At 38.3% G+C, this 24,027-nt stretch overlaps 1 long non-coding RNA gene across 12 annotated transcripts in view; it reads left to right on the top strand.

The window, feature by feature from the left end:
* The window catches only part of LOC126085713 (uncharacterized), a 325,767-nt gene that overhangs the window by 162,642 nt on the left and 139,098 nt on the right, over positions 1–24,027 (top strand). For 10 of the 12 annotated variants that reach the window (XR_007519333.1, XR_007519332.1, XR_007519335.1 and 7 more), the window contains one exon: positions 9,379–9,479. The exons of 1 other annotated variant lie outside the window; for it this stretch is intronic. This is a non-coding gene — a long non-coding RNA (uncharacterized LOC126085713). Of the gene's footprint in view, positions 1–8,833; positions 9,155–9,378; positions 9,480–24,027 lie in introns of all 12 variants that reach the window. One more of the 12 variants, XR_007519336.1, reaches the window with a different exon arrangement.

The following is a 24,027-nucleotide window of genomic DNA, read 5'->3' on the forward strand; positions in this document are numbered from 1 at the left end:
GTCCTTTGGGCTAATATTTTACTTGTGTCCTTGATTTTCTTCATTATCCTTTGCTCTGGACGGGATGGAACTAATAGGTATATCTTAGGTGGACCAATAGATGTATCCAGCTTTTAAGATCCCAGACACGATTCACCAAAGTGAGATGTAGAACATTTTCCTTATGAACTATGTTGTGCCCATTGCCCTAGATGTCCCCTGAGACTATGGTGCCCAGCCCCTGGTCTTAGCTCAAAGTGTTTGAATGTGTCTAGGAAGCTTTTCTGCTTTTGATTTGGTCTAGTTGTGTTGACTTCCTCTATATTGTGTTTTGTTTTTCCCTTCACTGAAATTGACCCTTGTGTACTGTCTAGTTAGTGATTTCCTTTCACCCTCCCTCCGCACCCTCATAACCATGAAAGAATGTTTTTTTTTTTTTTCTGTGTAAAACCTTTTCTTGAGTTCTTATAATTGTAGTCGCATATGATATTTGCCCTTTTGTGACTGACTAATTTGACTCGGCATAATGCCTTCCAGATTCATTCATGGTGTGAGACGTTTTGCAGATTCATCATTGTTCTTTATGATTGCATGGTATTCCATTGTGCATATGTACCTTAGTTTGTTAATCCATTCATTTATTGGTAGACTTTTAGGTTGTTTCCACCTTTTTGCTATTGTGAATAGTGCTGCAATGAACATGGTTGTATATATGTCTATTCATGTGTTGGCTTATGTTTTTCTAGGGTATATTCCTAAGAATGCGATTGCTGGATTGTATGCTATTTCTATTTCTAGCTTCTTAAGGAAGCACCATATTGTTTTCCAAAGTGGTTGTGCCATTTTACATTCCTACCAGCAGTGCATAAGAGTTCCAGTCTTCCCGAAACATCTTCAGCATTTGTTATTTGGTGTTTTTTGGATTAGTGCCAGTATTTTTGTGTATATTTAGGTCTTTGATCCATTTTGAGTTAGTTTTTGTGTATGGTGTGAGGTATGGACATTATTTCATTTTTTACAAATGGATGTCCTGTTATGCCAGCACTATTTGTTAAAAAGTGGATGTCCTGTTATGCCAGCACTATTTGTTAAAAAGATTGTCATTTCCCCATTTAACAGACTTTGGCCTTTTGTCAAATATCAACTGATCTTAGATGGATGGATTTACTTCTGGGTTCTCAATTCTGTTCCATTGGTCTATGTGTCTGTTGTACCAGTATAATGTAAGTTCAAGTAGAAACTCCTCATTTGGGGAGAATTAGAGCTCTACTACCTCAGAACATTTTACCAAGCAGGAGAAATGCTTCGACCAACATCTAATTACTAATGGAAATGAAATGAATGACTTAACCTCCCAAACAATACCCAACATGTTTAAGTTCTGCTCTAAAAGCTCTTTTATACAAATTATTTATATAATCTTTCATCAGCCCCTGTGAAATGGATCAAAATCCTACAGAGGTAAGAACAAACTGTTTCTGATCACTCTGACATCAATGAGAGTTAATGCCATCCTTTCTCTATGGTTAAGCTTCTTTACATAAGTGATATTTAGTCTATGTGTATGCACTAGGGGAAAAAAATCAAATAGTAATAGGTAGATTGTGTCTCCAGCCAGAAGCAGTTGTTTCTTGTAGTCAAACTCCGTTCTCCCAAAGAAGTGTTTCATTGAAATGTTTGCTTCAAAATGGCTCTGTTCTGCTATAGTGAGGGGAGACTTCCAGTTAAAACATTTAATTAGTTCCCAATTTAGACAGCCAGAATGATCAGTCGGCCTGTGTTTTGGAACCTGAATTCGTACATTCCTTGGGATTGGTAGGTGAGTCTTGCCCAGCGGATGTGGCCAGCTGTGAACAGTCTGTGAGCAATTCACATCATGGAGCAGATTTTTCTCCAGCCTCTTAAAAGACACCTAGATAGGGATTAGGGAAAGGTGAACAATAAAGAGTTTATACTTCTGTATCTTCTTCCTAACATCCCCAAAGGAGCATACAGTAAGGTTATCTCTCATCTTAGAACTTGCAGAGGTTGGGGAGAGTATATGGAACTGAAGTGCTCAGGAATCAGGATTAAGCTGGCTAGATTGTTTTCACTCACATTTAGGGTAATCATCACCTAGGTAGTGACTTCAGACACACTGGGTATTAAGTAAATATTTTTTAGCTAATATAGATAAATTGCTATGTCACAATCTGTGTGTGTGTGTGTGAAAGTGTGTGTTGTGTGCCTTTGAAAAATTTTATTCTTCAGTTGAGCCTGTTTCTTTCTGCAGTATAAATCTCACCTCCTCTATCTGTCCGTACCATATGATCGAGAGCTCTTACCCACACTCAATAGTTATAAGTTAGCCTAATGGGTTTATGATACATTGCTGAGAAAATGCTTTCAGCCTTCCTAAGTCCTTTCTAGTTTAAGATGCTTGAGAAGATGAGTGTTTTTTGATTCTCTTCACCCAGCTGTTTCTCCTTCATAGATCCCCAACCTGCCTGTCATTTCTCTAAACCTAGCATTTCATGCTCTAAAAATGGCAGCTTATAGATTCCTGCACTGTCCATGCCATGTCACATTACTGTGCTTTGGCTACGTGCTTTACTTACCCAGAATGCTTTTGCCTCTACATTTATCTGTATAACTCCAACTTGTGTTTAAGTTTAGCTGAAATGTTATATCTTCCAGGAAGTCATCCCTAAACCCAACAGTTGGTCTGAGGGCCTTTCTCTGAGTTCCTTTTCTCTATTATGGTCAATAGGGGATGTTGGTGATTCAGTGGTACAATTCTTACCTTCTGTGCCAGAGATCTGGGTTCAATTTCTGACCAATGCACCTCATGTGTAGCCAGCATTTTTCTACCAATTATGATGCTGAACAGGTTTCAGCAGAGCTGCTAGACTCAAATGGACTAGGAAGAAAGGCCTGGCAATCAACTTTTTAAAATTAACTAATGATTGCCTTATGGATTACAATGGTCTAACCTGCATCTGATCATGGGGATGGCACAGGACTGGGCCGCATTTTGTTCTGTTGTGTACGGGGTCATCATGAGTTAGGGGCCAACTTGACAACAGGTAACAACAATGTCATAGTCAACACAGTTTCAGGCATAAGAGGTTCTCAATATGTATATGTGAGTGAATTCGTAATATTTACAACCTTGTGTTTAATTATCTTCAGTGTACCCCAGAGTCCAGCCAAAAGTCTGGATAACATACGGAGTTGTCATTGTAGTTAGTTGCATCGAATCAATTCTGACTCACAGAGACCCCATGTATACAAAATAGAACTGCTTCATAGGGTTTTCAAGGCTGTGACCTTTTGGAAGCAGATCACCAGTCCTGTCTTCCGAGGTGCACCTGGGTAAGTTTTAACTGCCAATTTTTTGTCTGGTAGTTCAGCGCTTAACGGTTTGTACCACCCAGGGACTGTATAGAATATGCACTGTGCTCAATAGCTGTTTGATAACAGAATTCATGGGAAACATTTTAATACCTTGAAAACAATAGAACCAGACTCCTTCCAGAGGGTAACACAAATTCTTTGAGATGAATCATATTTCTCCATGTCAGAATTCCCCCAAGACACCAAAGCCAAGAGCTGACAGATAAAAATGTGTTATCATGTAGTGTTACCAGAGTATCATGTGCTCACGTCTTCCTGCCTCAAGTTGTTCAGCTGGTAATATAGAAAGCGTCAGTAATTTACAAAGAATTATTTGCTAATAGGTACGGCAGCCTCTTAGAGCTCCAGGAGACTAATTGACATAATCTGATATAACATAAAAATATATTTTATAGACGAAAGTTTGGCTAATGTCAAAGATTCTTGGGGAAGAATCAGAACAGAAATAGATGGTAAACGAAGGCCACTCATCAGTGACTCACTTGGACGGTATAATAACATGTCCACTCATTGAAACTACTTTCTTTTCACATTTCATTGTTTTTGTATTCATCATGAGGACTGACCTTGGTATTGCAATGTAACAGATAACTAAATCAAATCAGGGAAAATAAAAACACACATGTGGACTAAATGTCTAAATTATACATAATTGCTTTGATACCTATGTCTCATTCATTCAGAGCTTCTTTTCAGAAAACAAGCTTTGTGAGCTTTGTAGTTGGCAATGAATGCCTGAGTTGAGTATAAAAGATAACATTCTTGGAAAGCTTTTTGAGATATTTTAGTTTCTGTTTCAGAAATTCATATGAATAAAAATGAGAAGGCTTTATCTAGGGGAACCTCATTCCTCTGAAAGTATGTGCAATCTAAATGGTCTGGAAATAAGTTTATTTGTCCTTAATCACTCTGCAAAATACTGAGAATTTTTGTTTCTTTGGATTCTAAAATATAATATCCTAAAAAAAAAGGAAAAAAAAATTTTTCTTTACTGTCAAATGCCCCCAAAAGTACTAGAGCCTATTTTCCCACAAAAAAATAATAAGGGGGGGTAAAAACAAAAAGCCTAAAATAATCTAAAAGCAAATTAAAGCAAAAGTACTTAGGAAGAGTAAGCCTTATGGGTAAATTAAGCCAAATGAGAATGAACTGCCCAGGACATCCTTAGCTTTCTGGTATCTTAGTTTTCTGGAATATTATAAGGGGTTAGTTACCATGATCCTGAACTAAGAAATCTTATTCTTCACTTACTCACATGAGAAGCACAACTACTCAGAAGCAGGGAATATCTTTGCAGAAGCTTGAAATTATATACATCAACTACCAGGACTACTTGGTCTGCTCAGGAAAAAAAGAATTGCTGGTTTCAGCCAGTGCCAGTTTTGGCGAGTCTGTTAGTTCCCACGGTTACAACACAAACCCCAAACTTTGACTTGTGCTTCAGTATATTCACACTCACATCATACCTGGTAATAGCATGAGTTTTAAAACTAGACAGACAAACAATATGAACTGCCATGATCTTCCATAAACTTGAATTATTTTCTTAGGTTTAGTGCAGATTCCCTCAAGTATTTTGCCTAGTATTTGAAGTGGTGATAATAATATTGGCCATCTGCTTAGAGAGTGTGCCATAGTTTCTGTAATTTTTTCTAAGAGACACTATTTGTGTGCACAATGTAAATAGTGTAAAAGTAAAAACATCATCATTCATTCATTTTGATAACCGTGTTACCAGGTGGAAACCCCAGGTTCTTAACTTGGCATGACTTGTATTGGCCAATGAACGAGAGGCCGAGGTGAGAGAACAAATATCATGTTTATTTCATTGTACAAGGAGATGGAGTCAGGTCGGTGTTTACCGCTGCCAAGACTGCTCACTAAGGGCAGGCAGGCAGGTTACTTTAAAGGGGTTTACAGTTAGAGAGTTCATAGGAGTTACGTCAGCAACTTTCTTAATCATACTACACAGGTGCAATGGGGTTTATATAACCTGCAAGCAAAAGCAGGATTCAAAAGCAAAGCTGGGGGGGAGGGGAACCCAGCAAAGTAAAGGATTTTGCAATACAACCCTGTAAGCGAGGAAGCCAGGAAGCACTTTAGGGGCTCTGTTTCAACTGTATGTGAATGGTACATGTAAAATTTTTCTCCAGGCAGCTATAATCTGCTGACATTTGAGTACTACATAGTATCATTGACTGTAGAGAGTATACTTTCTGTCTTTGTGCCCTGCAAGAGTATCACATTGGGGAGTTGCCTCCACTTACCCTTTTCCCATTTTCCCACCCCACTCTTGGTCTTAGTTTCCTATTGATGTACTTACTGCTGCAAAATGTTGAATTATCTTCAGCAAAATTTTACTTGTTAAATTTCTTTGTTTTAAAGTTTTAATTGATATGAGTCATTAAAACTAAGAAATGGAACTAATATTTATCATTTAAAATAACAATTGTAACATTTTTATTTTTTAAAAATAGCTATATTCTCCAAACTAAAAACAAAATTGCTATGACCATGATTGGCATTGTTTTACATTTACAAAGAGATGTGCGAATCTCTCTAACATTTAGCACAATAGAAGACAGCTGGATACTCATCTCTGCATCTACATTCAATCTGTTGTGATATGTTGCTTTGATTAAAGTATGTGCAGAACATTTGTCTTCACACAGATACGTGGTGGGAAAAGAGAAGGGGTATTTTAGTGGCCTTTTTAGATAGTTGTGCATGTCCTGCTTTGATACTACATTAAAATTCAAGATGTGGTAATTTCTTAAAGGTTTGTTGCACTGTGGCATTTTACATGATATTAATGAATTTTGCACACTATGTTATGTTAAAATCTATTGGTCTGGCCTGCACCTTGAATATATCCTTTACCCACGCATTTGAAAAATATTAGGCACATTTCATTATACAATCTGGAAAAAATCCACCTCATTTGTTGATCTCACCACCAATCTCACCAGAAGTCTTAATGTATTGGGAAGCTGTTAAACTCACAGTGACAGTTTTAAATTTACAGTACTTTGAATTTTCACTTGAAAGCTCTAATTTTATCCTTACATCAAGACCTGTCGGCTGTTTTCCTTGAAATGACAGGTTTGTTTCAATTCGTTTTTAAGAAAACATCTGACAGATACCTGTGTTAGCAAATGGCATTCCATGAAAAAGCAGCTAAATCAGCTCTAACTAAAAAAAAAAGCTAAGTGCTTTTCCTTGAGACAGCCATTATACTTCAGTTGAAGTGCTTCATGGATACGTCCTATTTTGTCAAACAGAATACTAAAAAGACGTACACTTAAAGGGCAAGACTTAGTGATATCAATGCTTTTTACTGGCTCATCAAAAACACTCTTAGGTAAAACTGGTTTGTTTTTTTTTTTTTAACTGTAATTACATGGCAGTGAAAATACAATGACTTTTAGTACAGTTTGGGGCCAAACTGCCTTGAGTCATGCTAGGATACCTCAAGTTTTATTCCCAATTACCTTTGCACCATGAATATGTCAACACAATGAAGAAAAGCAAATAATATTGTAGTATTTTGATATTGTGGACTCCCTGAAAGGATCTTGGGAGCTTAGGAGTCTGGGAACCACATTTTGAGAACCACTGCTTAAAGGTATCCTTTGGTGTGACTTTCTATTTTTCCTTTCTCTTTCACTTGCTTTTAAACAATGTAGCGTCTATTCAAAAGATGTTTTCACTCATCCCTATTGCCACCCATTTTCCTAGGTACCAAGACTGCGTTGATTGCTATTACTATATTATCTGAAATTAATGTTGCCTGTCAGTATTGTTGATGAAATACATCAAGGAGTTGTGAAAATAAAAATTAAATTTAAGGTTGTAAGCATTTAATTAGAAGATATATGTAAAGAACTTACCATAGGGCCTGACATACGTTAAGCTAGAGTCTTTTATGCAGTAGGCTTTCAAGAAATATTTACCGAACTTAAGAGTAGGTCTTTACTCCATCAGTCTCTATGTTATCCATCTGTTGAGCTGCAGGCACTGAGGCCCATCACCTTTAGATCAGGTCCATCTGTTTTTCATTTAATTTGTATCCAGTGTGTCAGAGGTTAGCTGTTTACTCCATATTCATAACTCATTAATTTTTTTCATTGTAATTCTGTTTCTTATGTCTCATCTAACCTCTAGAACTGTAGGCTTACCTTGAATCTCAGATTGCTTTGCTATGACTGTGATTCCTCTATTCTCCTTTTTCAAGCTCTCAATGCCCACTGCTATTGCTCAGGGTCCTTCTCTATATCAAGTTTCCAGCACAAGAATGATGTGCCCCCTTCACACATTCCTATGCAATCCCTGCCTACTCCTATGCTGCTCTAGTCACCCTCAGGGAAGTCAGGGATCCTTTAAGTGTTCACATTGTCCTGAATGCTGCTTATATTTGGACCCATCCTGGGGTCAGCTCTAAAGAAGGTTTGGTTTCCATTAGCCTGATCTCTCCACTTCCCAGTGTATTTACTTCCCCATTGGTTTGACTGTGTGAGTTAAGAGCCCAAAAGTCATCCTTGTGTTTCATCTTCAGCAGCATCATCTTTGTCAACTTTACAAGCAATTATGAGACTTCTCAGTGAATGTGAGCTAATTTTTCTGTCGTTCAGTGCCATCAAGTCAGCTCCAACTCAAAGTGTTTTTGTGTATAACAGAAAAAAAATGATGCCCAGTCCTGCACCATCCTCACATCATTGATTTGTCTGAGCCCATTACTGCAGGCACTGTAAGAATCCATCTCATTGAGGGTCTCTCTCTTTTTTGCTGATGCTCTACTTTACCAGGCATGATGTCTTTCTTCAGTGATTGGACCCTCCTGATGACATGTCCACAGTAAGCGTGACAAAGTCTTGCTATTCTTGCATCTAAGAAGCAATCTGGCTATACTTCCTCCAAGACAGATTTGTTCATTCTTCTGGCAGTTCATGTTGTTGTTAGGTGCCGTCAGTGGGTTTGGACTCACAGCAACCCTGTACACAACAGACGGAAACACTGCCCGGTCCTATGCCACCCCCACGATTGTTGCTATGCTTGAGCCCAATGTAGCAGCCACTGTGTCAGTCAATCTCGTTAAGGGTCTTCCTCTCTTCTGCTGACCCTCTACTTTACCAAGCATGATATCCTTTCCACAGACTGATCCCTCCTGACAACATGCAGCCGATTTGTCTGATGTAATGCTAAAAGCAGGGAATACCAGAAAGATGTTTGCCTGTGTTTTATTGACTATGCTAAGGCATTCAACTGTGTAGATCGTAACCAATTATGGATAACATTGTGGAAAATGGGAATTCCAGAACACTTAATTGTACTTTGAGGAATGTGTACTGGATCAAGAGGCAGTCATTAGAACAGGACAAGGGGATACTGCATGGTTTAAATTCAGGAAAGGTGTGTGTCAAGGTTGTATCCTTTCACCATACCTTTTTCAATCTTTAAGCAAATAATCTGAGAAGCTGGACTATATGAAGAATAATGGGCCATCAGGATTGGAGGAAGACTCATTAACAACCTGTGTCATGCAAATGATAACAACCTTGCTCACTGAAAGTGAAGAGGCCTTCAAGCACTTACTGATGAAGACCAAAGGCCACAGCCTTCAATATGGATTATACCTCAACATAAAGAAAACAAAAATCCTCATGACTGGACCAATAAGTAACATCATGATAAATGGAGAAAAGATTGAGGTTGTCAGAGATAACATTTTACTTGAATCCACAGCCAACACCCACAGAAGCAGCGGTCAAGAAATCAAAAGGTGCATTGCATTGGGCAGCTCATGGTATATTCAATTTTCTTCACCACAGCACAGTTTGAATGGGTTAATTCTTCCTCGGCCTTCCATTTTTGTTGTCCAGCTTTTGCATGCATATCAGGCAATTAAAAATACCATGGTTTGGGTCAGGCAAACCTTAGCCATCAAAGTAACATCTTTGCTTTTTAACACTTTAAAGGCTTTTTTTTTTTTTTTTTTTTTTGCAGCAGTAGCAGATTTGCCCAGAGCAATACATCATTTGATTTCATCACTACCAAAAGACAGTGGTGTTGTAGAGAGGTGGAAAAATTGAGAAGATACTTAAGAGGTAAAATCAATAGGATTTTGTTGATTGATGTGTGGAGAAGCGTCAGAGCCAACATTTTTCTCTCTGGTTTGGATAATTGGTAGGCTAATTCAGTGGTTCCCTTACAGGGAGATGAAACAATGGAGGGGATCAGGCTGTTGGGAAAAAAATGATGGTTTAGGGTCAAGGTATCTATAGGATGTCCAAAAGCAATAGATAGTGGAAGTTAAGGGTTTTGTGCTATAGATACAGAACGGGACTGGAAGTATGTATTTGAAAGTAATTAGCATAAGGATCATAACTGAAATATGTGGAAATATAATATAATATGAGAAAATGAGACAGCCTAGAGTTGAGCATGGAAGAACATCAAAAAAAAAAAAAAAAAAAGACTGAGATTGAGGTAACACAATCAACTCTTTCATTAAATGTTTTTTATTGCTAAATCAATAACAATTACTCAACATTTATCAAACTTGGCAAATGATACTCAAGGAAAAAAAAACTGAAAACCAAGTTGAGGTAGAGCAGTAATGTCATGATCCCTGTGACCCAGCTTAGGCATATCCTTAAGATATTTCAATATTTTCAAGCTTTTAACAGGAAAGGAATATTTTATTTAGAATTGAGATTAAACAGAGGAAGCTAAATTGGGGGAAAATAGCTTTCCCCAGTTTAGCTTAGGAAAATAGTCTTCCTCTAAACCTATTTAAACCCAAAACTTTTTTTTTTTTTTAAGTTTTGTGCTGTGGCATTAAGGTGCTCTGAATATGGCTTTTTTGAAGACACCTGTGAGTCTATGAAGAAAGATCATTAAGAAATCACCTAATAAATATTTATAATTGCAAATTCATTTTTATTTCTTTGTGTAAGAAAGTTCTGGAGTTTACTAAATAGGGAATTAGTTCTTAGGAGAACAAACTATATTGATATTGATAAAGAAAGGGCTATAGAGTTGACGGCACCTAACAACAGCAATAAAGTTAATAGCACAAAGGATCCAAAAGAGGAAATTATAATTGACCTGAAGAGATTGTCTCACACTCTTTGGAAAGAGATAGCTAGGTAAGACTGTTTAACAAACAGCCAGGTAGAGCTGGCTTCCCTTGGCACTTTTTGGGATCCATATTACCTCCAGGGAAGCATGCGGTGGGCAAGATGGTTTGGTAGTGGAGAGCCTGAACAGGGTGGGGATACCTATACAGTAGTCACAATGACGTCTTAATAGAGTATTCCTTTAGCCTGTAGTCTCAGCATTATTTGACTCCTTCTTAATACTTAGAATATTGAGGAAGAGACTTTTAGTATGATATACTTCGTCTACCACTTCCTAAACTTAAATAGGCTATTGTTATGACTTGTCTTTATAGACTTGTCCTTATAGACAAGTAATTAGAATTAAATAGCTAGGGTATTAGAGCCTTAAGAGAAAAACCAAAACAAAATCCTACCATGTTTATAATCATGGTAAGATAATGTAATGGAGTTGGTCTAACCCAAATGATTATAATAGTAAGAGTTCACATTTATTGAGTGTTATTAGATGCCAGGCCCTGGAGCAAGTACTATATGTACATTTTCTCATTATATCCTTGCAACCTTCATATAACCTTAAGTTCCAAGGAAAAATACCCCCCCCGCAATTTACATATTCAAATACATTTATTTCTAATGTTATTCATCTTTGCATGGGCTTTAGTTTGAATTGTTGAATCTATCTGTAATTGCTAATTACTAACAAACTAGTTTGTTACTGAAAGTCAAAAGTAGATAACTTTCCCCAATTCAGTTTAAGAAAATAATCTCTAAACCTATTTAAACCCAAAGCTTTTTTTTCTTTAAAGTTTTATACTATGCCATAAAGGTGCTCTGACTATGGCCCTTTTGAAGATACTTGTGATTCTATGAAAAAAGATCATTAAGGAATCATCTAATCAATATGTTTGTAATGGAAATTTCATATTCATTTCTTTAGTAAATAAAAAGTTTTCGAGTCTACTAAATAGAGGATTAGTTCCTAAGAGAATAAATTGTAATACTTCTGAGTTTTTGCATAAAGTTGTCAAACTCAGAGAGGTATACTTAAGAACTATTAGACTGATACATTACATAGATTTCTATTTACAAAAAAAAAAATTCTTGATTGTAAAGATCTGTAATTTCTATGGCTTAATTTTGGATTCTTTTATATGCCACCTTGAAATTAAAAAGAAGATAGACAACAGTGTCACATAAGCAGAGTTATTAAGATTGAATATGATTGGGCTGCATTAAATCTTTGAGATTCATCTCTGTTCCATGAGGCCCAGTGTGGTTTCTTTTTTTAGTTCTAGTGTTCTTGGCTTTTTTCCTAGTTCAGGTCCCATGATATATCTCAGATCCTATTTTGGCCTTCTTCAGATGACTAAGAGGAAAGGGGAGGATAAACTGAGGTTACCCGCTACAACAAGAGCAGTACACTCTCCTTAAGACCAAAATTGATGGATATCTCTAATAAACAAAGTGACTTCTGTGAGACCAATTTCTTTTATAACTCCTCCTACTTTTCTAACTACTTCTTAGGCTCTTTTGTGGGATACTTTTTCACCATTCACTTCAATAATATTGGTGTTCCTGAGCAATCTTGTCCATAACCATAGCTGCAAGGACCATATACTGAATACCCTCTAAAATCTGTATGACGTTTCTCATCTTCAGATCACATATTCAGTTACCTATTGCACATCCTCATTGTATGTCCCATAAGTAACTCGAACTCAGCTTGTGCCAAAGTGAACTCATCACCTTCTCTCTATATATTATAATGGTCCATCTCCCCTCATTTCAGTTAATTTCCCCTCATTTTAATTAAGTGTTTTCCAAATCACCTACATGCAAGACAGACTATCTATGTTACAATTCTTTTGGCTGTAAGTAATAGAAAATCTTGACTCAATTGACTCTAACTGTAAGCAATTTATTATCTCACATAATAAGTTTGGAGTTAGAGTATTTCATGGCTGGTTAATTCATTGTCTGAATGTCATCACCAAGGACTTGGGTACTTTTCACCTCTCCACATTGCCGTCTTTAGCATATGTCCCTCTTCTGTAGATGTTGCAAGCTTACTTCAGCGGTTCCAGATTTCACATCCTCAAGACAACATCCAGGGACAGAAAATGAGTGTTCCCCTTTATCGTAACTCTTCTTAAGATTAAGACACTTCTTCTCCCCGGGCCCACAATGGAGTCCCTACTCTCTGCTACCAGCATGAGGTGTAAAGTTTAAGAAAACAGAAACTGGGTTTGAAAAACACATAAATTGTCTTTAACTCAGTTTTTAATAGCATTAAATCATAATTCATGACTGGAGACTTCTGCTTCTATCCATAATGGAGTGCGTGGTAGCAGACTTACCCTCCTACCATAAATAAGTAGTAAACTGGATAACAGGAATTGGACAATAGGCAGCCCAAAGCTGTGATATCTGAGAAAAGGGAAACAGATGAGGTGAGCCCAGAGAATGTCTTTGTTTTCTGTCTAAAGGCACTTACTTGACATGGGGTGCAGTAGCAAGAACCTAGAGTACTTACAACCTTGCTAAATTGAAATGATAGAGACTGGAGTGCAGGGAGGCAGACACACCACCCAAGAAGGAACTCCAGATATCTGCACTGGGATCCCTTGAGTCTTTTGCTGAATACAGTGGTCCCCCTTTTTTCACATTTCCGCTTTCTAAGGTTTCAATTACCCTCGGTAACCTCAGTCAGAAAATATTAAATGGAAAATCCAGAAATAAATAATTCATAAATTTTAAACTGCGTGATGAGATCTTGCACCTTCCCACTCAGTCCCTCCTGGGATGTGAATCATCTTTTCCTCCAGTGTATTCACGCTGTATCTGCTACCCACTACCTGCCCCTTAGTCATTTAGTAGCTCTCTGAATTATCAGGTCAACTATGGTGTTGTCTTAGTGCTTGTGTTCAAGTAACCCTTATTTTACTTAATAATTGTTCTATTTTATTATTAGTTATTGTTAATCTCTTACTGTGCCTAATTTATAAATTAAACTTTATCACAGGTACGTATGTATAGGAAAAAACATAGTATATTAGAGTTCGGTACTTTCTGTGGTTTCAGGCATCCACTAGGGGTGGTGGAATGTATCCCCTGTAGATAAGGGGGGACTACTGTACTAAACTGTACATGCATGGGACAGCACTCCACAAGGCTGGGCAGAAAACAACCAGATGACACAGGAGCTACAAACTCAATGATTCCTAGAACTCACGTATAATTTGAGATGGAGGAAGAGTCTTTACTTCCCTGAAAAGGGGCTAGCAAGTTGACCTACTCAGGCCATTAAGAGTCAAGTGCTGAATATTCTTATAGCATCAGTTCTAAGGGCTGAATATTGTATTGTAAGCACTGTGTTTGAGTTTCTCTGGCCTCCATATCTGGACCTTCTTCTCCCATTTGTGCATAATGGTGAAAAGTTCATTCTGAACTTCCTTAAAGGTTCTGAGCAAAGCTCAAGTTGATGCAGTTTTGTTTGTACTTAAAGCTATGCGACACACCTTTCCAAGGTTCCCTAATCCTCACCCATGCTGAGACCCACGTGCGGGGTCATCCAGCTGGTGAGAATAAACAACCATTCAGGACCTTTGGCTTTCTACATGTGAGTCATGGAGGAGTGCTTGTTGGAGTGTTCAGAAAGATAAACACATGGCAGTGCTCTAAAGCTTGTTTCTGGAAACTTAACAGGAGAGAACAAATAGCCATCGTTCAAAGCCTGTAAAATGTTGTGAATCTGGAGTGGGAAATGGATGCTTAATGCAGACCAAACTTTTGATACATCAGAAACTGAAAATGCTTGTAATTAAGCTGAAATTAAAATAGTGACAGAAGGTTTTTCTTTTGCGGGGCGGGGGGGGAAACATGGTGGCATGAGAGCAAGAAAATAGGGGTCGAGATCAAGAAGTTGCTGAAATCGATTTGATCAGGAATTTTCATAGAAAACAAAACAACGCACCAGAGAAAACCTAATTTCCCTTGGAATAGACTTGACCATACCTATGAGGAAAAAAAAATGATTAAGTTCTTGTGCTGATAGTTTCGTATGGCAATATCCACCTTGATAATACAACATAGCACACAGAATTTTCCCATCCTAGTCTTCCCAGAACCCTATAATAACTACATTTACTGTGAAAGCCTGTTCATGCCTTAGGCCTTTTTGGATTATGCACATCCACAAAACCACTTGAGCAATAACATAGACCTAGTACTACCTTTAAGGGGCCCTGGTGGTGTAACGGTCAAGTGCTTGGCTGCTAATCTAAAGGCTGTCAGTTCAAAACCACCCAGCAGCTCCTCAGGAGGATGACCTGGTGATCTACTTCCACAAAGATTACAGCTAAGAAAACCTTATGGGGGCAGTTCTACTCTGTCACATGGGGCTGCTATAGGTCAGAACTGACTCATTGGTACTCAACAACAATAGTATTGCTCTCAAACTTGAGTAAGAGGATCCCTGTGTTTTTGTAAGCCCTGCATATTATAAACACAAGATGAATAAATTCAGTAAAGAACACGTAGCTACTCTCACTATGGATCCAGTACCCATACTAACTGTAACTCCCTAAACATCTGCTCCCGTGAATAACACTGCTCAGGTTCCAGAGAAATGCTTCATCCTATCTCATGTCCTGTATTCTGGGGAAAAAAAATGTGATTGTGTCTGGGTCACTGTTGATGTTGGAGAAAGAAACTGCTTTGGGGTAGAGAGAGAATTTGAATAGCAGAAACCCTTAGGTAAGAGAAAAATGTATTAAGTAAGTTATCAAATTCCCCCTCTTAGATAGTATGAATGGAATAGATTCTTTCATAACAAAGTATTTCCCAGTAGTGCTAAGCAACCTTTTTCTTGTTTTTCTTCATGTTCCATCCAATTCATGGTTCCAGAGATACTCACAAACTTCTGTGGTAGTCACAACAGTTGCACATGGTGACTGAGGAATATTTTACAATCTTAATAAAAATCATATTACTCTTAACATCTGCATACTATATATACCTTTATTTTATTACCCAACCAAATATCATTGGCCATCAACAGAACACCCAGACATGCATGACAAAAACGAATGCATTTGTCTTTGATAGTTTGCCGCCTTTCAGTCATATAAAGCACATAGATGTAAACACGTTTTCAATTTTGTCATTTTGAAAGTATATACATCAAGGTAAGAGAACAAAACATTATTTTCCAGTTAGTTAGCTTGATTTATAGCTTAAGTATTAAGACGTATGGTATGTAGGCCTTCAATTTCACTCTTGACTTGAACTCTACAACCTTAAGGCCCAAGCCTGTCTGACCATATATATGCCTGACTCAGCACCTGAGATAGATGGCTTGGCTTACTAGTACTGACGTTCCACCGAGGAAAGGCAGTGGTGTCCTCCTAACCTGACAATATTAGTCTTATTCACCTAGAAAATATTGTTAGGTGCCTTGAGTTCTGGTGATATGATTTCCTTTCCAAAGACTTTCTTTTTTCCAGAAAAACTAGTCATTTTTATATTCTACCTCTTACAAATGCTGCTACTACAAATTCTATGTTGTAAGTTGCAATACAGGAAATGTGCAGAATAAATTCTGGTCCTGTGTAGAAAGGCTTAAGGGAAAGTCCACACTTTCTGAAGGTCTTTACTGTCCACAACACTTTGTCATAACTACACCTCTGATTTAGCTGTATGCTGGAAATACAGTTTTTTGAATTGTGTGTGGGGATGATACAAGATGTCAAATTACTCTGTTTACATATATTGTATACCATACAGACCTTTACATATTGCATTTATATGTTTATAATGAGTTTACTTCTGTAAATAAACCAAGATATTGATAGAAGTAGGAATTAGCAAAAAATGTTAAATCTACATTAGGAGTTGACACAGTGATCAGGGAAAATTTTCCTATAATGCTGGGTAAATGCCATCTCTTGAAGCAAGTTCCCCAGAGAAGTGAGAAGACGGTAGGTTGTCCTCATGGGCAAATGACTAAGATGGCACCACACCCTGAGGGAGACTCCAACAGCTAGAATTCATAGTCCATGCTTCCTGCTACTCCTTCTCATTTCACTAGTGACTAAATCTTTAATGAGCCATCTGGCATAATGTGTCTCCCTTAACAGGAGACTTTCCTCAAGTTCCCTGAGGAGTGCCCCTACTCTCTGCTCATCTTCCTTCAAATCCAGAACTATCTGGATGTGTCCTACTGCTTGTGTTAGTCCTAAGTTATTTCTTAACTAGTCTTGGGATAAAGACTTAGGTGTCCTCTTCTGAAGAAAAGCTGAGGAAACTTGAGTAGGTTTTGAAATTAAGCCAAATAAGACTTGCCCTTAAAACCACAGCTTTTAAGAATATTGCTGCTAAAGTTTCTGTTTATTCTGAACATGCTTTAGAGTTTTAGGATGAACTGCTTGCACAATGATATCTAAACTTTCAGAGAGAATATATCATTTGGCTTTAAAAAATATTTTTGGTTTTTCCTAAAAGTGTTGTCTGAATTAAGTAGAGAAGCCTGTTTTTTTTAAATGAACTTAGTAGCGTTGGACATACTCGTGTAACACTCAAGATTTTTAAAGAGTGGTTTAAAATTAATCATATTTTCAGAAAAACTTGACTGAAGTTTACATAATTGGAAGATAATTATAGATATGCTCCCTTAAGGGCTACAAAACCAGGCTACAGATTTCCATGATGCCATCCTCCATGTAATATAGAACTTCATCAGCTCTGCTCCTTTATTTTCATTTTTTTATTTCTATTTCTTTTAATTGTTTATTTCATAAGGCCCTTTGGGCTGAAAGCCCCATTATAGAATTGTCAAAGTGAAAATGACCTTTAAATAAAATATTCATCACCTTTATGATTTTTTTCTGTATATGACTGGAATCATACATAATAACAAAAATCAATGTCTATTCAAATTGTGCTCTTGTCCCAGGTTTCACTGCGAAGCCTCCTGTCTTCTCTATCTCCCTTTCTCTTAAACCATCTATGCAGTCCTTTGTTTTCTGTTTTTCAAATATGCATGCCTTTCTTTAGCGTTAATTTATCTGTCCCAGGATATTTTTTTTTTAGGGTATTTTATAGACATTTCTATTGATTATGTGTGAGTGGTCCCCCCATCCCGCCACACCTTGTCTTGGATATCACAGCCAGGGCTTTCCTATAAGGGTTCTTTGCTTCCTAATTTATTTAGGTTAATGAAAATACATGTGGTTGGTTGCTTTTATGTATTTGTTTACTGGGCCCTTCTGCCCAATCTCATCCCTTCCACTGCTAAATGGTGATGAATCAATGTGTTTTGATCCATAACGTGATTATGAATAACTAAACTAGTTAATGTACTTGACCATTTGATTATCCATTCCAAACCCTGACAGATTTGACAAACTAGGTGTCCCTACCAAATGAAGCTCTGCTTCTACATTTTTCTAACTTGACAATCTTACTATTCACCAAAAAGAAAAACACTTCAAAAATTTTATAACTGTACATCTAGACCGACCCTACCAATATTCAAATTCTGTCATATCTTCCCTCCAAAGAGGAGCCTTCACTCAGAAAATCTGTACTCATCTCCAGACTATTCATAACTCCACTTGGTTTTTGGAAACGAATCATGTTGAGCTGTCATTCCTTCTGAACGCCCCACCCACTGCTCCAGTGAAGAAATCCTGATTCTTGTTTAGGGTCTCCTCCTTCACCCAGGGAATGGAAGTGGGAGAAAAGAAACTGTACCATGTAGATTTTTACTTGGCAAATTTATTTCTCTAGGTTCTGTCTCCCTTTCTCCTAAGCCATCTATGCTATCCTTTGTTTCCTGCTTTGTTTTTCTTAAAATGGGGACTTAACCCAATTCACTGTTTTTTTTCCTCTCTCTCTCTCTCTTTTATTTAGACAGATTTTTTTTTTTTTATGTGACAAGACTACAACCGAGATCAATACTACAAGTCACCCATGATTTCCAAAACTGCAGCTATCATTGGTGAAGAACCCAGGTGTAAAGTGCCGTAACTTGCCTGGTATCAGATTTCAGGGCTTATTCTGTAGGTGTTTGGTATATTTGTATTTTATCTCTCCAGTTAGAGTATAAACCTTTTAAGGGCAAAAGTGAGTCTGTTTCTTTGGTTTTCAAAGCAAGGCCACGCCTGTCGTTGTTGTTAGATGCTATTTAGTCACTTCTGACTCATGTTGACCTGTGTACAACAGAACGAAACACTGCCGAGTCATGTGCCATCTTCACAATCGTTGTTATGCTTGAGTCCATTGTTGCAACCACTGTGTCAATCCATCTACTTTATGGACTTCCTCTTTTTCACTGACCCTCTAACTTTATCAAGCACGATGTCTTTCCCCTGGGACTGATCCTCCCTGATAACATGTCCAAAGTATGTAAGACGAAGTCTTGCCATCCTCACTTCTAAGGAGCATTCTGGTTGTACTTCTTCCAAGACAGATTTGTTTGCTCTTTGGCAGTCCATGGTATATTCAATATTCTTTGCCAACACCATAATTCAAAGGCCTCAATTTTTCTTCGGGCTTCTTTATTCATTGTCCAGTTTTCACATGCATATGAGGCGATGGAAAACATCATGGCTTGGGTCAGGCACACCTTCGTCTTCAAGGTGACATCTTTGCTTTTGAACATTTTAAAGAGGTCTTTTGCAGCACATTTGCCCAATGCAATTCATAGTTTGATTTCTTGACTGCTGCTTCCATGGGTGTTGATTGTAGATCCAAGTAAAATGAAATCCTTGACAACTTCAGTCTTTTCACTGTTTATCATGATGTTGCTTATTGGCCCAGTCATGAGGATTTTTGTTTTCTTTATGTTGAAGTGTCATCCATACTAAAGGCTGTGGTCTTTAATCTCCATCAGTAAGTGCTTCAAGTCCTCTTTACTTTCAGCAATACCTAGTGAGTGATAAATTCAATTTAAAGAGTTATAATCAGCACTAAAAATAAACAAAATATAAGCAAAGAGGAAATACCAGAATGAACTACTCATTATAAGGGTAAAAATTGTTTAGAGAAACTTTTTAGCATGTGTGAACTGGACCATAACCAAAATTTTGAAAACTACTGTATTACAGTATAAGGAAACAATACGGGCTTGTTTTTTAGAGTCAAAGGAAGATTTGAAAAGGAGCCTCTCTGTGAAATCATGAGGGTCTTTTTGTGGCTCTTGCTCTTTGGCCCATCAGTCTAAGGATGGGGCCTATGCAGTCCGTTAGGTCACTTTAAACGCTGATTGAGCATGCTCTTTCCTTGTTCAGAGCATTTAAATGAACAACAGACTCCCTGAGGAGCTTCAAATGCTGATGTAAGTCTCAGGGTGAACATAACCTAAGTACCTCACTGTGGGCATTCAGTCAACCCAAACCGAAGTTAATTAGTATGAACATAAACTGTGAAGTGTCACAACCTCCTATCTTGCTTAACAAATGTTTATGGAGTGCCTCCTTTGTGTGGGAAACCCTGGTGGCCTAGTGGTTAAGAGCTATGGCTGCTAACCAAGAGGTCAGCAGTTCTAATCTGCCAGGCGCTCCTTGGAAACTCTATCAGGCAGTTCTACTCTGTCCCGTAGGGTCACTATGAGTCAGAATCGACTCGACAGCAGTGGGTTTTTGGGTTTTTTTCCTTTGTGTGAGGATTATGTGGACTGAAGATATTGAGATGAGTGAGACACAGGTTACACCCCAGAAGAGCTTGTGATCTAATATTGGGGTCAGCAAACCACACTGACCATGGACCAAATCTGACCTACCTCCTGTTTTTGTTGGAACTCAGCCAGAGTCATTCATGCACATATTGTCTATGGCTGCTTTTAATTGCAACAGAAACTATAATCCTCACTAAGCCTGCATATTTCTTCTGTGGCTTTTTACAGAAAATATTTGCCAACCTCTGTTCTAGGGAAACCAAAAATTATTTAAAATCATAAATCTTTCTGAGATGCCTGTATGCAAAATGGCAAATATATCAAAAGCAATATAATATTTTCCTTGTTTTTATGGTTAAAGGACATAGATTGCTCCTCTGATGGGGCGGCCTCAAGAGGATTCAAGAAGGGGCCCCTTTTGAAAACAGTGAGAGAAAAATAGAATCTTGTTAAAACAACATCCATGTTTTTCTATCTTATGCATACATAATTGCCCTGGATGTCTGACTGAAAAGTGCCAATATTATTTAAAAAAATTGCAGAGCTACATCAATCTAATATTAGATCAGAGATCCCCAGGGGTGCCCATTGGCTGAGTGTGACCCATCGTCATCATATGCTTGGCCTCAATGGGCTCTAAAATTTTTAGTCAAAATTAATTTGTGAAATTAATTTGACATTAAAATCTGGGTTTCCAGATTCTCTTGGAAAATCACATTTGGCAGCACTAGGGCCATATTCCTGCATGGCGACAGTCCGGCTGGATGTGAGAAGTAGCTTCTGCCTTTTATTGGGGTGCATGCACTCTGATTATCCCAATACCTACCACCTCCAAATGTTTCCCTGACTCAAGGTTAAGTGTCAGTTACCATTTACAAGGTGCTTCTACTATCTTCCTCATAGTAAAAAAGACAATCTCTTTTATAAGTAGGATAACAAAAGATTAACCAAGATGTTAAAAAAATTTTTTTCTTACATTTAATACACAAAGAGTTAGCCTTGCCTCCAGCTGCTTTACTCACTGATATTTCTTACCTAACCCCTGTAAATAATGTAGTTGGAGACTAATATCTTAGCTCCACAAAGAAAACCAAAGCTGAAGCGGACTTTAGAGCAGTGATCTCCAAAAAGGGCTTGTTGTTATTATTAGCTACCATCCAGCAGCTGTTGGCTCATGGTGACCCCATGCACAGCAGAACAAAATACTGCCGGTCCTGTGCCGTCTCCATGGTTGGCTGCAGATACGACTATTGTGATTCGTAAGGTTTTCATTGACTGGCTTTTGGAAGTAGATTGCCAGGCTTTTCTCCCTAGTTTGTCTGAGTCTGTAAGTTCTGATGAAACATGTTCAGTCTCACAGCAACATGCAAGCCTCCAGTGACAGGCAGGTGGTGGGTGGCTGTGCATGAGGTACATTGGTCAGGAATCAAACTTGGGCCTCCTTTCTGGAAGGCAAGAGTTCTACCACTGCTTTGTTGGTGTTGTTGTTAGTTGTCATGAAGTTGATCTGACTCATGGAGACCTCATGCATTAGAGATTAGAACTGCTCCATGGGGTTTTCTTAGCTGTAATCATAATGGAAGCAGCTCACCTGGCCTTTTCTTCCACATACTGCTGGGTGGGTTCACATTACCAACCTTTAGGTTAGCAGCCAAGTACAAACCCATTGTGCCTCTATTACTTCTTACACACAGATGAGCATGCCCCAGGGAGTGCTGAAGATGAACTTTTGGGATTTGGAGAGAAAATATTAGAACTTATACGTTTTGTCACATTTTGAATTTCTAATACACGAATATTTGTAGGTTTATAATATATTCAGAAAAGAGTACTTAAGTATCATTGTAACAAATGCACACACACATACACACACACATCCATATCTAGAGAGGCAGTCAATTTTATTTTAGTGATTGAGACGTGATTAACAAGTTTGTTGACCGTGGTCGTGGGAACCTGAAAGGGAGATCATTACATCCAAACCTTCATGTTACAAATAAAGAATATGAAGCCCAGGGAAGTGAAACGGTCTGTTCAAAGACACAGATGTGTTAGAAACAAGGGTAGGACTGGAGGTCAGCTCAGCTAACTCCCATTCTAGTACTTTTTTCGCTATACCACACTGCCTGCCTTACCAAAACTGTACTTGGGAAAATGAGACCATTATGATGATGAATAATTATCCTGAAGTAGGTGGTAGTTTGTAGGAAACTGTCAGACTTCATCTTCCAGCATAGCACAAATTTGAATTGTTGGTACCTAGAACAATTTCCTTTTTTGTGAAAGATGGCATCTGGTCAATTTCTCCACCACTGGCATAGTGGCCGCCTGCACTTGCTGCTTTCTCATTGGCCAGATCTCCTTTGCCAGCATATGCCTTCTTTTCCTGTGGAAATAAAATATAAGGGCAGGAGAAAGGACATATTTGGTAATGTTACACTCCTCAGCTTCCTGCTTGGGGCTGTCTCAGCTGCAAAATGTCAAGGGAAAAAATATCCATCCAACTTGGAATGAATTCCAGACAGACCCTGATGCCTGCAAATTTGTCAGAGGGAGCCAAGTCCAGAAAAGCAGAACATGAAGAAGGGTCATTATTTGACTTCAAGAGACGCTCAAATAATCAGACACTCTGGTATTTATGATTTTCCCCATTTCAGATGGTCTGGAGTTCACAACGTTCCTTTCCCTTTACCGCTGATTCTGAGCTTCCTTTTAAATTAAACCTCAACAGTTATAAAAAGACTCTCACATTACTTGTAAGCCACAAGCTCTGCTGGGAAACACTGTTCGTAAAGGGCTGTTTTGGGCTGGAGAAGGGAAGTTCTTTTTGATGACTAGCCTGGGAGGGCAGGCCAGGAAATAGGGTTCTCTTTACCTCGACTCTGCTACAGAAGTCCTCATCTATTCACCAGCCTGTGCCAAAGCCTCCTGCCATTCACAGCATTAGATATGATGATGATCTTTACTAAAAACCAGATATTTATTTCCATTGGCTTTCTTTTTCATTTTGACTTTTGTTTGCATCAGGGGGCATGGAATGGCCAGTCTATTTCTGACAACCTCGGTTTGTGAATATACCACCAGGACTGTTTGTCATGTTGAGATTTGGGGGATCTCAGTCTTTTCTCTTGGCTATTGGCACATTTTCTTTCTTTTTTAGACCCGTTGTCCCGTGCCAGCAATAAGACAAGGAAACAGGATTTGTAATACAAATCTCATTAAATTGCTACATACATATTTTCCCTTCTACATCTTGCTCTTCATTTCTAAACGCCATGGTATTTAAAATCCTTATTTGGGTTCTCCTGTAGGCACAAAGGCATCCAGATATGTTTTAGCAACCAGTGAAAGTGTTTGAATGGGGAATGGGGTATTCAGCCTTGAAATGAGGGCCTTCTTTTTTCTTTCCTAAACTGTCCAGCATCTCTACTCTGGTTTTGCTCCTCAACAGTCTAGGGTTTGTGCTACTTCCATGGTGATCAAGTATTAGGTCATAAACATCAGATTGTGGCATCACTGAATGAGTCAGTTGGGAGGAAGCTGGGCTGGAAATACAGCTGAAAGCCTCTGTTGACAGACGAATGCCTTCTTAATCACAGCCTGTGTGGGTAAAGGGAAAGCCTTGCCCGGCCCACCTCCAGGCATTGCTTCACAAACCTGGACTGGGTTCTGGAGGAGGCTGGGAAAGTCCATCCTCAGGGAATACCAGTTTTTCCTCTTCCATGCCTCTCACAGGACACCCACACAATGGGGGGGGGGGTGAACAAGGGAATATTTTCTTGTGACATTTTGAGTGTGAGCAAAGTAAACCTGCTTTCATTTTCTTTTCAAAATTCTACAGAGTTCCTTCTTAAG

Source organism: Elephas maximus, chromosome 1, assembly GCF_024166365.1.
Source record: "Elephas maximus indicus isolate mEleMax1 chromosome 1, mEleMax1 primary haplotype, whole genome shotgun sequence".
NCBI lineage: Eukaryota > Metazoa > Chordata > Mammalia > Proboscidea > Elephantidae > Elephas > Elephas maximus.